The following is a 12,792-nucleotide window of genomic DNA, read 5'->3' on the forward strand; positions in this document are numbered from 1 at the left end:
ATGGGAACTACGAGGGCAGTTCGGAAAATTCTTAGCCTAGCACAAAAAGCGCGGTATAAACAGAAAAAGTTAAGTGTTTTGGAAACTTCCATCTCTGTTATGAACACATGTTAAATTTTGTTTCGATCTGGCAACTCCCTCATATAGAAACATGTGTTCATAAAAGACGCATCCGCAATTTTTTTACAATGGAAAAATTAGAAATGCGTGCTGTCATTAAATATTTACATAAAAAAAGTTTATCGGGACAGGAAATTCATAATGATATGGTGAATGTGTTAGGTGAAAGTGCTCCTTCATATGCAACAGTAAAAAATTGGGTTGCTGAATTTAAACGTGGTCGTACAAGCATTGAAGATGAACCACGTAGTGGACGTCCAAAAACAGCAACAACAATAGAAATTGTAGCCAAAGTGCAAGAATCGAAAAAGAAAATGATCGACGAATAAAAGTGCGTGAAATTGCTAATATCATGGGCATCTCAAATGATCGAGTCCATTTAATTTTGCATGAAGAACTACAGATGAAAAAGCTTTCTGCAAGATGGGTGCCGCATTTGTTAACAGTCGATCAAAAACGCATAAGAATGAACATTTCTCAAGCTTGTTTGGATCGTTTTAAGCGAAATAAAATGGATTTTAAGCGTCGTTTCATAACTGTTAATGAGACATGGATCCACCACTATACTCCAGAGACAAAAGAACAATCCAAACAATGGACTGAAGCTGGAGGAAGTGCCCCACAGAAGGCAAAAACAATTCAATCGGCTGGTAAGGTTATGGCAACGGTTTTTTGGGACTTCAAAGGTATCTTATTGATTGACTATCTGGAAAAGGGTAAAACAATAAATTCAGAGCACTATTGCAACCTTTTGGATCAATTAAATGTACAAATTCGAGAAAAACGTCCTGGCTTACAACACAAAAAAAATATTTTTCATCAAGACAATGCACCAGCGCACAAGAGTGTTTTAACAATGACTAAATTCAACGAATTAAAGTACGAGTTGCTTGACCACCCACCTTATTCTCCTGATTTAGCTCCAGGTGACTTTTACTTGTTCCCAAATCTAAAAAAATTCCTTGCTGGCAAGCGTTTTACCTCAAATGAAGATGCAATTACAGTTGTAAACCACTATTTTGAAGACCTTGAGGAAAACTATTTTAATCAAAGGATAGAATTGCTAGAAAAGCGTTGGACTAAGTGTATTGAAGTTTCAGGAGATTATATTGAAAAATAAAAATATTTTTGAAAAACTAATTATTCTCTTTCATTGATAGGCTAAGAAGTTTCCGAACCGCCCTCGTATATTCAAATCCAGACCGATTTCAATATAATTTGGCACATTTATTTCTACAACAAATAAGTCACAAATTGAAAATGTCATCAAAATTGGCCAGCTATTGTATGTTTAGCGCATCAAATACTTCAAATCGACCGAAACTATATATGTGGGAGCTATATCCAAATCTGAACTGATTTCGATGTAATTTGGCACATTTATTTCTATACCAAATTCCGTTACACATTCCTAATTTCATCACAATTGGACAGATACAGCATGTTTGGTGGATCAATTATCTTTATTTGGCCGAAAATCTATATGGGAGGTATGTCCAAATCATAACCGATTCTTACCTAATTAAATATAGTTTGTCCTTTGGCAAAAAAATTGCGTACGAATGTGCGAAAATTACCGCCGAAAGTGAATCTATGAAGATCATGAATATGAACTTTTTCTTGTAACAAACTTATGCACAAAGACATAATACCTCTTATCACAATGAGGTGTAGCGTATAATTAGCAGAGATGCATGTCACCCCCTGGAAGCACACACTTTTAAATTACAGGAACATATAGTCTATTGACACCCTTAGCCATTAGGGTAACGCTTCATTGAAATAATGGTCTCATATCCCAAATATGTTTGGAGGAAATCCGTAACCCTGTCGCGTTAACACTTCCGTCCGTTTGTCAGGGGGTTTTCCCGATATCTCGCGAACGGATCTACGGATTTAGTCCGAACCTTAAACGTCGTATAAACTTTTCCAGCATTTTTGTCAAAGAGAGTAACAACATGGGCTTTCGCTTATTTCATCATAAAGAGTTGTGCGTATGGTGCAATAGAAGACGTAGAAGCACCGACGGGAGTGTGAAAAATTTTGTTTTTGCTTTGGTGGCGTGTATAAGGGTTATGACTTTTTGACATTTTTTTTCTCAAAAACGAACTTTTGCATATTAATGCCTAAAATAACATTCAACAATGTTTCTATATTTTATAAGTAATAGTTTTTTCTTTTATTTTTCTTCCTAAAAGTGTGACTCTATTTCTTGTATTTGGAATTTTGTATGTATCTACAAAACTGTTGGTGTTTTTTTTTTTTTGGTAGTTCTATGCATTTCAATAAAAGAAAAACCACCAGCATTAATAAATGTGTGTATGTGTATGTTTATGTGGATTTTGGGTTAGTTTTTATATTTCATTTAAAAAAAAATATTTGTTTGCACCCAAACATATATTTGTTTGCATAACCCAAACATATGTTAAGTTTGGAACTGTTGATGTTTGCTGCAAAATATGTTTGAGACATATGTTTTTTCCTCCGTGTACTAAACTCTTTGGAGAGGTTTTTTCCTTAGACTGGTAAGAGTGGATCTGCTTCCATTGGGACTATTCCAAGATATGCCTCAAGGTAAATATCTATTCAATGTCGAATTTGGTAGGTCTAACTCCGTTCTTGTGGACGGGAGTGACAATCATTGGGTACACGTTCCTCATGCCAGATGGTCACCTCCGATCTTTAAAATTTTTTGCAGCGTATTATACTCTCCACAATAGCGCAGAAATAAGGCCCCATGAAATAACACCCCAAACGAAAAACGAACGATAATTTTTGGGATATTTTTCAATTTGAAAAATGCTCCCAATACAAAAAGGCCTCAGCTAGGAATTTTAACATTTATTGCCCAAAAAATTCATCGGGCCAAAATGCTTTTTTTTTAAATTGGGATGCATTTGCAAAATGCAATATCACCCCAAACACCGAAAATACAATTAACTATCCATTTACGCCCCAAAATATTTATTCATTTACATTTGGGGAGTAAATGAAGCAATAAATTTGGATGGGATTTTTAGAGTTATCCATACAATAGCTTGTAACTAATTGATGGCTATTCTTTTTTATGATTTTAACATATTGAAACCATATCTACTCACATTTATTCTAAATCTGTTCTTTTTATACCCTCCACCATAGGATGGGGGTATATTAAGTTTGTAACTACTCGAAATAATCATTGTAGACCCCACAAAGTATATATATTCTTGATCAGCGTGCAATTCTACATCGATATAGCCATGTCCGTCCGTCTGTCCGTCTGTCCGTCTGTGGAAATCACTCTAGCGTCCGAACGGATTGGCGTAGGTTGATGAAATTTTGGGAAAATATGTTATATTTGAAGCATTGTGGCGTTTTTTATTGGGATAGCGTTTGCAATTTTGTTTTTTCAAAATAGTCTGGCTTAATCCCATTGTTGTTGTTTTAATATTTTAAAACAACTATTTTTTTTTTTATTTTTTTAGTGGAAAAGATTTGGCATTGTTCGCCAAGGGGTAAGGCAGGGAATACTATAGTTTCGATCCACGCCACTGGATCTCATCAGTTCCCTTGTTTCTTGTTTGTGGATATTCTCCACCGAAGTTATTTTTCAATAACTTCTTCAACAAGAAACTTTTTATACCCAAACATCAATCGTCAGCTCGAAGTATAAAGGTAAGCAAAGAAAAAAGTTCAATGAGAAGTTTTTCCTTGGCAACCTCATACAACTCCGACGAAAGTGTCTGCGAAAACAATTCAAACCTCTTCCACTTGTGTGTGTCGTCGAATTTCGACAAATGCACACACCAAAATTTGGTTGGTCTGCTTTACAGCAAAAAATAAAAAAAAAATAAAAAAAAATAGTTGTTTTAAAATATTAAAACAACAACAATGGGATTAAGCCAGACTATTTTGAAAAAACAAAATATGTTATATTTACGTAGGACTTTTGGTATTGAAAGCGGGCTATGTAGGTCCACGTTTTCGTATAGCCCCCATACAAAATGACGCGTGACGTGTCGTCGTTTTAAGGATTTTTAACATATTTGGCCCATTTTACCACCGAATTGGTTGTAATTTGGTACTTTGTGTCTCCAGAGGCCAAAAAACATTCCTATCAAAGTTGGGTTATATAGGTCCACGTTTTGGTATAGCCCCAACATAAGGCCCCTTATAAAGTACGCGTCATTTTAATATATTTTGAATGTATTAGACCCATTTGACCAAAGAATCGGTTGTAACTTTGTATTTTGTGTTTCCAGAGGCTAAGAAACATTTCTACCATAAAATGTTTATATAGGTCCACGTGTTGATATAGCCCCCATAATACAATATCTCCCGATTTTCGATATTTTGAACGTTTTAGCCTCATTATCACACCGAGATGGCTGAAATTTGGTATTTTGTCTTCTTTAGGCATATAAAACTTTCCCCCAGAAATTTGTAGGTATAGGTCCACGCCATCATATAGCCCCCATAGAACGGTACCTTCCGAATTTCGGTATTTTGAAGGTTGTGGCCACATTAATCCACCGAAATGGCTGAAATTTGTGGTGGAGGGTATAAAAAGTTCGGCCCGACCGAACTTAGCGCTTTTCTTACTTGTTTCTGTTCTGGTTTTTCCTCTGCTACTCTCCACATCAATTTAAACAGAATTAGATAAAATGGTGAGTAGCTGAAGAAAAATATATTTTAACAATCGGGTGATTTTTTTAATATGTTTGTCTTCAGCTCGCTCTGTCCCACCGTATAGTAATGAGTAAAATAAGTAGTTTTGATTAATTTCTCGTTGGAATCGAGCTTAATGACCATTTATTTTTGCAAATGGAAAAGGAAAGCCGAAGATTCGAACCCACACAACCACCACAATGTGACATACTGTTACGCCTTTGGTAAAGGCTCTTTAGACATATCGGCTGTGGAACGGCTTCTCTGTCATCGAACTTTTCTTCTTCCAAATGCAATTTTTTACAACAACAATGGCTATTTGCCCATTTAGTTGTGCTTTCATGACAAAGGATTAGCGCTGCATTTGAAAGTAATGAGTTTGGCACTGAACGCTAACACGTCGTAACAACACCTATTGTCTTGTGTTTTTCAAGGCTGAGCTGATTTTATTTGTTTGAAAATTTTGCCTATTAGGGCGAAGATCATTTTTAATATTAATTTAATTTATCGTTGGAAATAAGCGTAATGACCATTTATTAGTGAATTTCTCGTCATAATGTTGCGGCAAAAGTGCGATCTAACACAGGACGGAAGATGGATGTCGAGAAGCTGCAAACACAACAGATAGCACAACCTATTCCGCTCAACTGACACGCTGGAAGATGGCACTGCTGTTCCGATAACAGTGGCAAAGAATAGCCCACTCAAACTGCCGCAAACTCTGTGCTTGGGTACCAAAAACCAACACCTAAAAATCTATGGTACCATCAGGAGTGTCGTAAGGCTACTGAAGAAAAGAACGCGGCATACAGAGCAACCCAGCATTCAGTAGCAACACGAAGCGCGAAAGAAAAAAACAGGAGAAGAGGAGAAGCATATTTTCAGAAGAAAAGAGAGAGAACAAGAAAAAGTGAGCGTGAGAAACTCGAGATGTTCAGGAGTCAGAAAGAAATTCGAAAATTTTACCAGAGTGTAAAACACCAGACTGAAGGGTATGGTGCATGCACATTCTCCTGCAAAGATCATGAAGGGAATCTGGTAACTGATACAGATAGCGTACTGAGTATCTGGAAGGAGCATTTCATGAAGCTCTTAGTGTCGAATATGGGCGGCGATAAAGATTCACCAGAAACAATAAATCAGCAGGAACTGATTGGCTGCCCGCCGAACTGTTCAAGACCGGTGACGAAATGCTGATAAGGAGTATGCATCAGTTAATTACCGAAATTTCGCAGGAAGAAAGCAAAGCCAACGATTGGAAGCTCAGTCTAATATGTCCCGTACACAAGAAAGGAGGCAAGACGGTGTGTACAAATCACAGAGGCATAAGTCTCCTACCAATCGCATGCAAAGTGTGTAACGTGGTTTTATCGTCGGCTGGGGTAACTTCAGTCGCGTCCAGGGTCTCCATAAGGACCCACTAAACCTTACGAAATGAAAAGACTAGTATTCTCCCTTTCCTGGGAGCTAAATCGGGGATTTATTGATAAAATACTAATTTACAATGTACATACTTGTGTTTAAATGCCATAAGAATGAATTCAATGAGTATATATTTGGATTAATATTTGGCGTAAGTATTAGCAGACTCGCTGGAGTTTGGCAGCTGAGAAGCTCGTGCTGAATTGGCGGATTCTTCTTCGCGGGAAACGGTGTTGTTTGTGTTCGGTTGTGAATGATCGGGAATACTTATATTAGGTGTTCGGCTGTAGATGATCGGGAAGACGATGTATTCGGTGTTCGGATGCAGATGATAGAAAGACGATGAATTCGGTGTTCGGCTGTAGATGAACGGGAAGACGATGTATTTGGTGTTCGGATGCAGATGATAGGAAGACGATGAATTCGGTGTTCGGCTGTAGATGATCGGGAAGACGATGTATTTGGTGTTCGGATGCAGATGATAGGAAGACGATGAATTCGGTGTTCGGCTGCAGATGATCGGGAAGACGATATGTTCAGCTGTTGATGTTCGGGAACACGATGGGTTCGGCGTTCGGCTGTTGATTCTTGCCGTTTCAGATATTGACGCAATAAATTCGTCGCTCGGGTGTTAGTCTAGGACTACGGTCTAGTTTCTACAGTGTACTACTATTACTCAAGCAGTGGAACAGATGACCCGAAGGCCCTGTAGAACTGAAAACCCCGAAGGTCCCGTGCCGGATAGAACAGATGACCCGAAGGCCCTGTAGAACTGAAAAACCCGAAGGTCCAGTGCCGAATGGAACAGATGACCTGAAGGCTCTATAGAACTGAAAAACCCGAAGGTCCAGTGCCGAATGGAACAGATGACCCGAAGGACCTGTAGAACTGAAAAACCCGAAGGTCCAGTGTCGAATGGAACAGATGACCCGTAGGCCCTGCAGAACTGAAAACCCCGAAGGTCCAGTGCAATTTATTAGCTACAACAATTTAATCCCAATTTAGTCCCATTTGAGCACCAAATTGGTTGTAATTTTGTATTTTGTGTCTCCAGAGGCTAAAAAAACATTTCTACCAAAGTTTGTTTATATAGGTCCACGTTTTGGTAGAGTACCCAAATAACGCCCCATATATAGTACGCGTCACTTTAAGATATTTTGTATGTATTAGTCCCATTTGACAACATAATCGGTTGTAAGTTTGTATTGTGTGTTTCCACAGGCTAAGAAATATTTCTACCATAAAATGTTTATATAGGTCCAGGTTTTGATATAGACCCCATAGGATATCTCCCTATTTTCGGTATTTTGAAGGTTTTAGCCTCAATATTTCACCGAAATGGCTGAAATTTGGTGGTTAGTCTTCACTTGGGGTATAAAACATTCCATATGAAATTTGTCGGTATAGGTCACACGCCCTCACGCCACCGTACATCCAAATTGTCGGTGTTTTGAAGGGTTTAGCCTCATTATAACACCGACTAAAATTTTGTACATAGTCTTCGTTGTGGGTATAAAACTTTCCACCTGAAATTAGTCGGTATAGGTCAACGTCTTCATATAGCTACCATAGGACGGCACCGCCCGATTTTCGGTATTTTGAAGGTTTTAGCCTCATTATAACACGGAAATGGATGCAAGATGGTACTTAGTCTTCGTTGAGGGTATAAAACTTTCAAAAATGCAATTTTTTAAGTTTTTGATAGAGGTATGAAACATTCCAGCCGCAATGTGCCGGTATAGGTCGACGTCCTCAAATACCCCCATAGGACCGTACCTTCCGGTTTATGGTATTTTGAAAGTTGTGGTCTCAATATACCACCGATATGGCTGAAATTTAGTATTTAAATTGCCATGGGTATATAAAGAAGAGAATTATCAGCATACGCCCTTTTCTGCAAATAACCCCATAGAAGAGTACTTTCCGATTTTCGGTATTGTAAGGTTGTGTCATCAATATCCCATCGAAACGGATGAAATTTAATATTTAATCTCCGTTGGTGGTATGAAATTTCCCTATTGTTCCATCTTTTTATATACCCCCATAGAAAGATCCCTCCCAATTTTCGTTATTTTAAACGTTTTAGCCACAATATTCAATGGGAATAAGTGAAATTTGGTATTTAGTCTTCGATGGAGTTACGAAAATTTCCTCCAGAAATTTATCGGTACAGGTTAACGCGCTCCCGATATTGTTAACTATCCAAATCCAGAATATCCAGGTTTAGGTCTAGTCGGTTTTGCCCAATTTTATGTATTTCGTTCAATTCGGAAAATTGAAAATATTGGGCGATGTTTTGGAAAGAAACAAAATGTCGTCCCATATTAACTGTTTTGAAGGGAGCATTCTCAGTTGAGATATATGTACTACTCCTGCAATAAAAAGAAGAGTTTAGTATTTTCATTAGAGTTGGGTCATCTAGTTCCTAGTTCCTGGTACTAGTTCCAAAGCGTATGATTAACATCATTAAATATAACGTGTGATAGTAAGTATACGCAGTTTGTTCAAAGAAAAAAGGTGGGCCATTGGAACTGCGAAGTGAACGAGATAGTTCCATATAGTTCCTTTGGCACAACTCTAATTTTCATAAACGAAATAAAAGTAGTTGTTCCCATTCACTTCAATACAGTTCGTGGTGGAGGGTATAAAAAGTTCGGCCTGGCCGAACTTAACGCTTTTCTTACTTGTTTAACCTATATTCGATCTGTCCATAGATGAAATTTTCAATTCACACAGGGTATATCTCTGTCGTCGCAGCTGACTGATACCAGCCATAAGTTTCCCTGGTTTCATAAAGGGTGGAGTATTATTTCTATTTTACACACATATAGACCGTTTGCAAGAAAGAAGAAGAAACATTTGCTCCAGTTTTGCCAGCTTAAATTTAATATAATTAGACTTAACATGTTTTTCAAAACAGTTCAGTTCACTGCTGAGTTTTTCAAATACCAACCAGTAGATATGCAAATAAATAAAATATGATACTATTATTGTTCCCCGTACATATGTATGTAAATGTATGCATCCCCGTGTGTGTGTGTTACTGAGATGATGAATTTTTTACATGTTTATTGTGTTTTTATAGATGCAGCGTTTTTTCTTTTTCACAATTTATTTGTTTTTCATTTAAAATCAGTTTTATTTTCAAATATTTTTTTTTCAACTAACAACAAAAAACATTATAGCGTAAAGTATTTCAATAAAATTTATTGCTATAATTAACTTTGTTAACATTTAATATCATATATCGCCGCTCTGTAGCAATACCACTGTCATGTTTTGTTCTGGTTGATGAAATAATTAATGCCAATGAAACCGAGGGAGACATGGACACTATGAATGAACGGACAGACGGACGGATTGGACACATTGGACAAACAGGCGGTCGGTCGCAGAGACAAGCTGGGTGGTGGTGCTACAGAAAAATATACTGCTGTTGTTTTCCCAATTGTTTATGTTTTTTGTCACATATTTTTGCAGCTATAAATTATTACTCATTGTTTGCTGATCTCTTTGCTTGTTCTGCCTATTTGTTTTGTTCGAGGGAGTTACTCGTTTTTGTTTTTATTGTTCTTTTTTTTGCCAGAAAATTAAATAATTTTTCAATTCAAATTAATTACAATTTGTCCAATAAATACAATTGTTGTTGTATGCGTACGAGTGAGTGTTTGCAAATATCATATGCCAGTATTCAGTGGTGCATTCATGTCGATGAAAAAACAACAGTCCATTTATCTTTTCCATTTTGTTGTTCTTTTATTTTATTTCTGTTATTGTATATGTATTTTAAATCACAGTTTTAACACAAAACAAAAATATGGTTTATAATGTGACACTGTAAAGGATATCGTTTTGTTAATGTAAAGGAAACAATATTCGTAAATTTATTTCCAATACATTAGGTTTTAAGGGATTGCTGTTTTTTGTCACAATGAATTGATTTGATTGCATGTACATATGTATGTTTGTGTGCTGTGTTGTACGGTAACAATGAATGTAATATTTATGTCGAACAATGACATAGCAGCAGTATTTCGTTACGGAGGACACTTACGCTATCACACCCTCAATATGTAATGTAACAAAAATGAAAATTGTTACGATATGAATATGAAATGATTGGATGCAATGAAAGAACGGCGTAAAGTTCGGCCCGGTCGACATTTTTATTCCCTCCAACATCACTGTATTGAAGTTAATATGAACAATTAGTAACTACTAAGCTCTTTCTCTACGTTAAGTATAATTCCTTGGAGGAGAATAAGCAGGGCAATCAGGAATATAAAGTCCGTCCCCTTTCCCAAGATATCACAATTTTTTATTTCCACATTTATGTCCAAAAAGGGAAAATTTTTGTCGATTCGGCGAGAATATTCCATAATTAAGTGATTCTAGCATTTTTCAAAATTTTCAAATTCCGAAGGAATTATTCATGATTGCCCTGAATAACTTAACTGATGATAATCTCTTTATACTGATAATTTTCTGTGTGAAGGTTTTCTACCCATTCAGATACCAAAATACCAAGTAACATCCACTTTAGAATTAAAATGTAGCGACACACATTTAAAGAGCTCATCGCTAAATGCCAAATTCGAAATACCGAAAATCGGGAGTAACCCTTCTATGGGGGCTATATAAAGACGTTGACTTGTACCGACAAATTTCGGGGGGAAAGTTTTGTACCCCACATGAAGACTAAATACCAAATTTCAGCCATTTCAGTGGTGTATTGAGGCCATAACCTTCAAAATACCAAAAATCAGGAGGTACCGTTCTATAGGGGCTATATGAAGACGTGGACCTATACCTAAAAACTTTCAGGTGAAAAGTTTAATACCCCCAAAGAAGAATAAATGCCAAATTTCAGCCATCTCGGTGGTATTTTGGGGCCACAACCTCCAAAATACCGAAAATCGGGAGGTTCCGTTCAATGGGCGCTATATGATGACCTTGACCTATACCGACAAATTCGTGGAAAGATTTATACCCACAACGAAGACTAAATACCAATTTCCAGCCATTTCAGTGGTATATTGAGGCAAAAACCTTGAAAATACCAAAAAATCAGGAGGTACCGTTCTATGAGGGCTATATGAAGACGTTGACCTATACTTGCAAATCTTAGGTGGAAAGTTTTATACCCTCAAAGAAGACATTAAAAATAGTGCTTTAGTGTGTTGTGGAATTCTAGATAGCTGCATATTTTCTTAGTGTATTTTGTAATGTCAATTCGATCATATACTTCCATTTGACCTAAGGTTTTAGTCATGATGCCCACCAGTGCCCACCTCGGAAATAATTTTCCAAAGTAGGTCATGGGTTTAAGATTATTCAGTATTAAAATTAGCTGCCATCTAGTGCCAGACTATAAATGGTGGGTCGCTGACTAAAGCCGCGTATAATTCTTTTATCTGACCACGTACATTAACATAATTGGCATCAGTGGCAAGGTGAAGAAATCTTCTTCCAAATTTGTTTTACGTTTGCGGTACGTGCCTTCCCGGGAGAACGCTATAAGATCTATATTAAAAATTTTACGAATTTTCAGACAAAAATGTTGATTGCTTTAATCCGCTAAATTGGTTGGATTTTATGTTGTTTTGGAGATTGATTTGTTTCCCCAAGCCTATTTTTGCATCATAAGATAATCGGGACCTTTGTTCATGTCATTTTGTATTAACAGCATAAAACAATTCTTACCATATACCCCCTCCAGAGGGAAAAGGGGGAAGAATGCTACGCTCGTGGTTTCTTAAAACACTCTTCGCAGCAGCACAAAGCTGTAACCGGCACATTGGCTTGATTTTTACACTCTAAATATTTTTGGTCACTTTCTCCATACAAGTGGATTCACTGTGCATGGGGGCTATATGATATTACAAAAACCTTAAAAATCCTGAAATTCGAGAGGTACCGTTCCCTGGGTGCTATATCAAAACGTGGACCGATATAGCCCATTTTCAATACGGAACATCCTAGGAGCAATAGAAACATCCGTACTAAATTATAAAGCTCTAATGCTAGCTGTATCTTGATTTCAGCACAGGGACGGACATGGCTATTTCGATTTAGAATTTTATGCTGATCAAGAATATATTTCGAATATTCGATATGTTACAAACGGAATGACAAATTTAATTAAACCCTCCATATTATGGTTGTGGGTATAAAAAACGATTTATTAATTACCCCCACGGTGCTCTTGAACCAACTTTAAATGAAAGGAGCTTACACCTGGGAAGTTTTTGCGGATTCTGAAACTACAATGTTTATATTCACTTTGACAGTTTTGTTAAAATGTGTGTTTTACTTACTATTTGTATGTTAGTTAAGCTTAATCTCATATTTGTTGTTTTCAAATTTAAAAACAACAAGTTTAAAGTGAGTGTAGTTAAAATTGATTACTTTTGGGGATGGCAGAGAAGACTAGTTTCGTCCATCGCCACTTGGACTCATCAGTTCTCTTAGTTCTCTGCAGGGTTTCGGAGTCGGAGTCGAAAAAAATAACTCGACTCCGACTCCGGGCAAATTTTTTTCCACGTTATAGAAATATAACATCAAATTTGGAACAAGATTTTTTTAAAAATCATTAATTAT

The sequence above is a fragment of the Musca autumnalis genome, unplaced genomic scaffold (assembly GCF_047663935.1).
Source record: "Musca autumnalis isolate F117 unplaced genomic scaffold, ASM4766393v1 scaffold_4, whole genome shotgun sequence".
NCBI classification, from domain to species: domain Eukaryota; kingdom Metazoa; phylum Arthropoda; class Insecta; order Diptera; family Muscidae; genus Musca; species Musca autumnalis.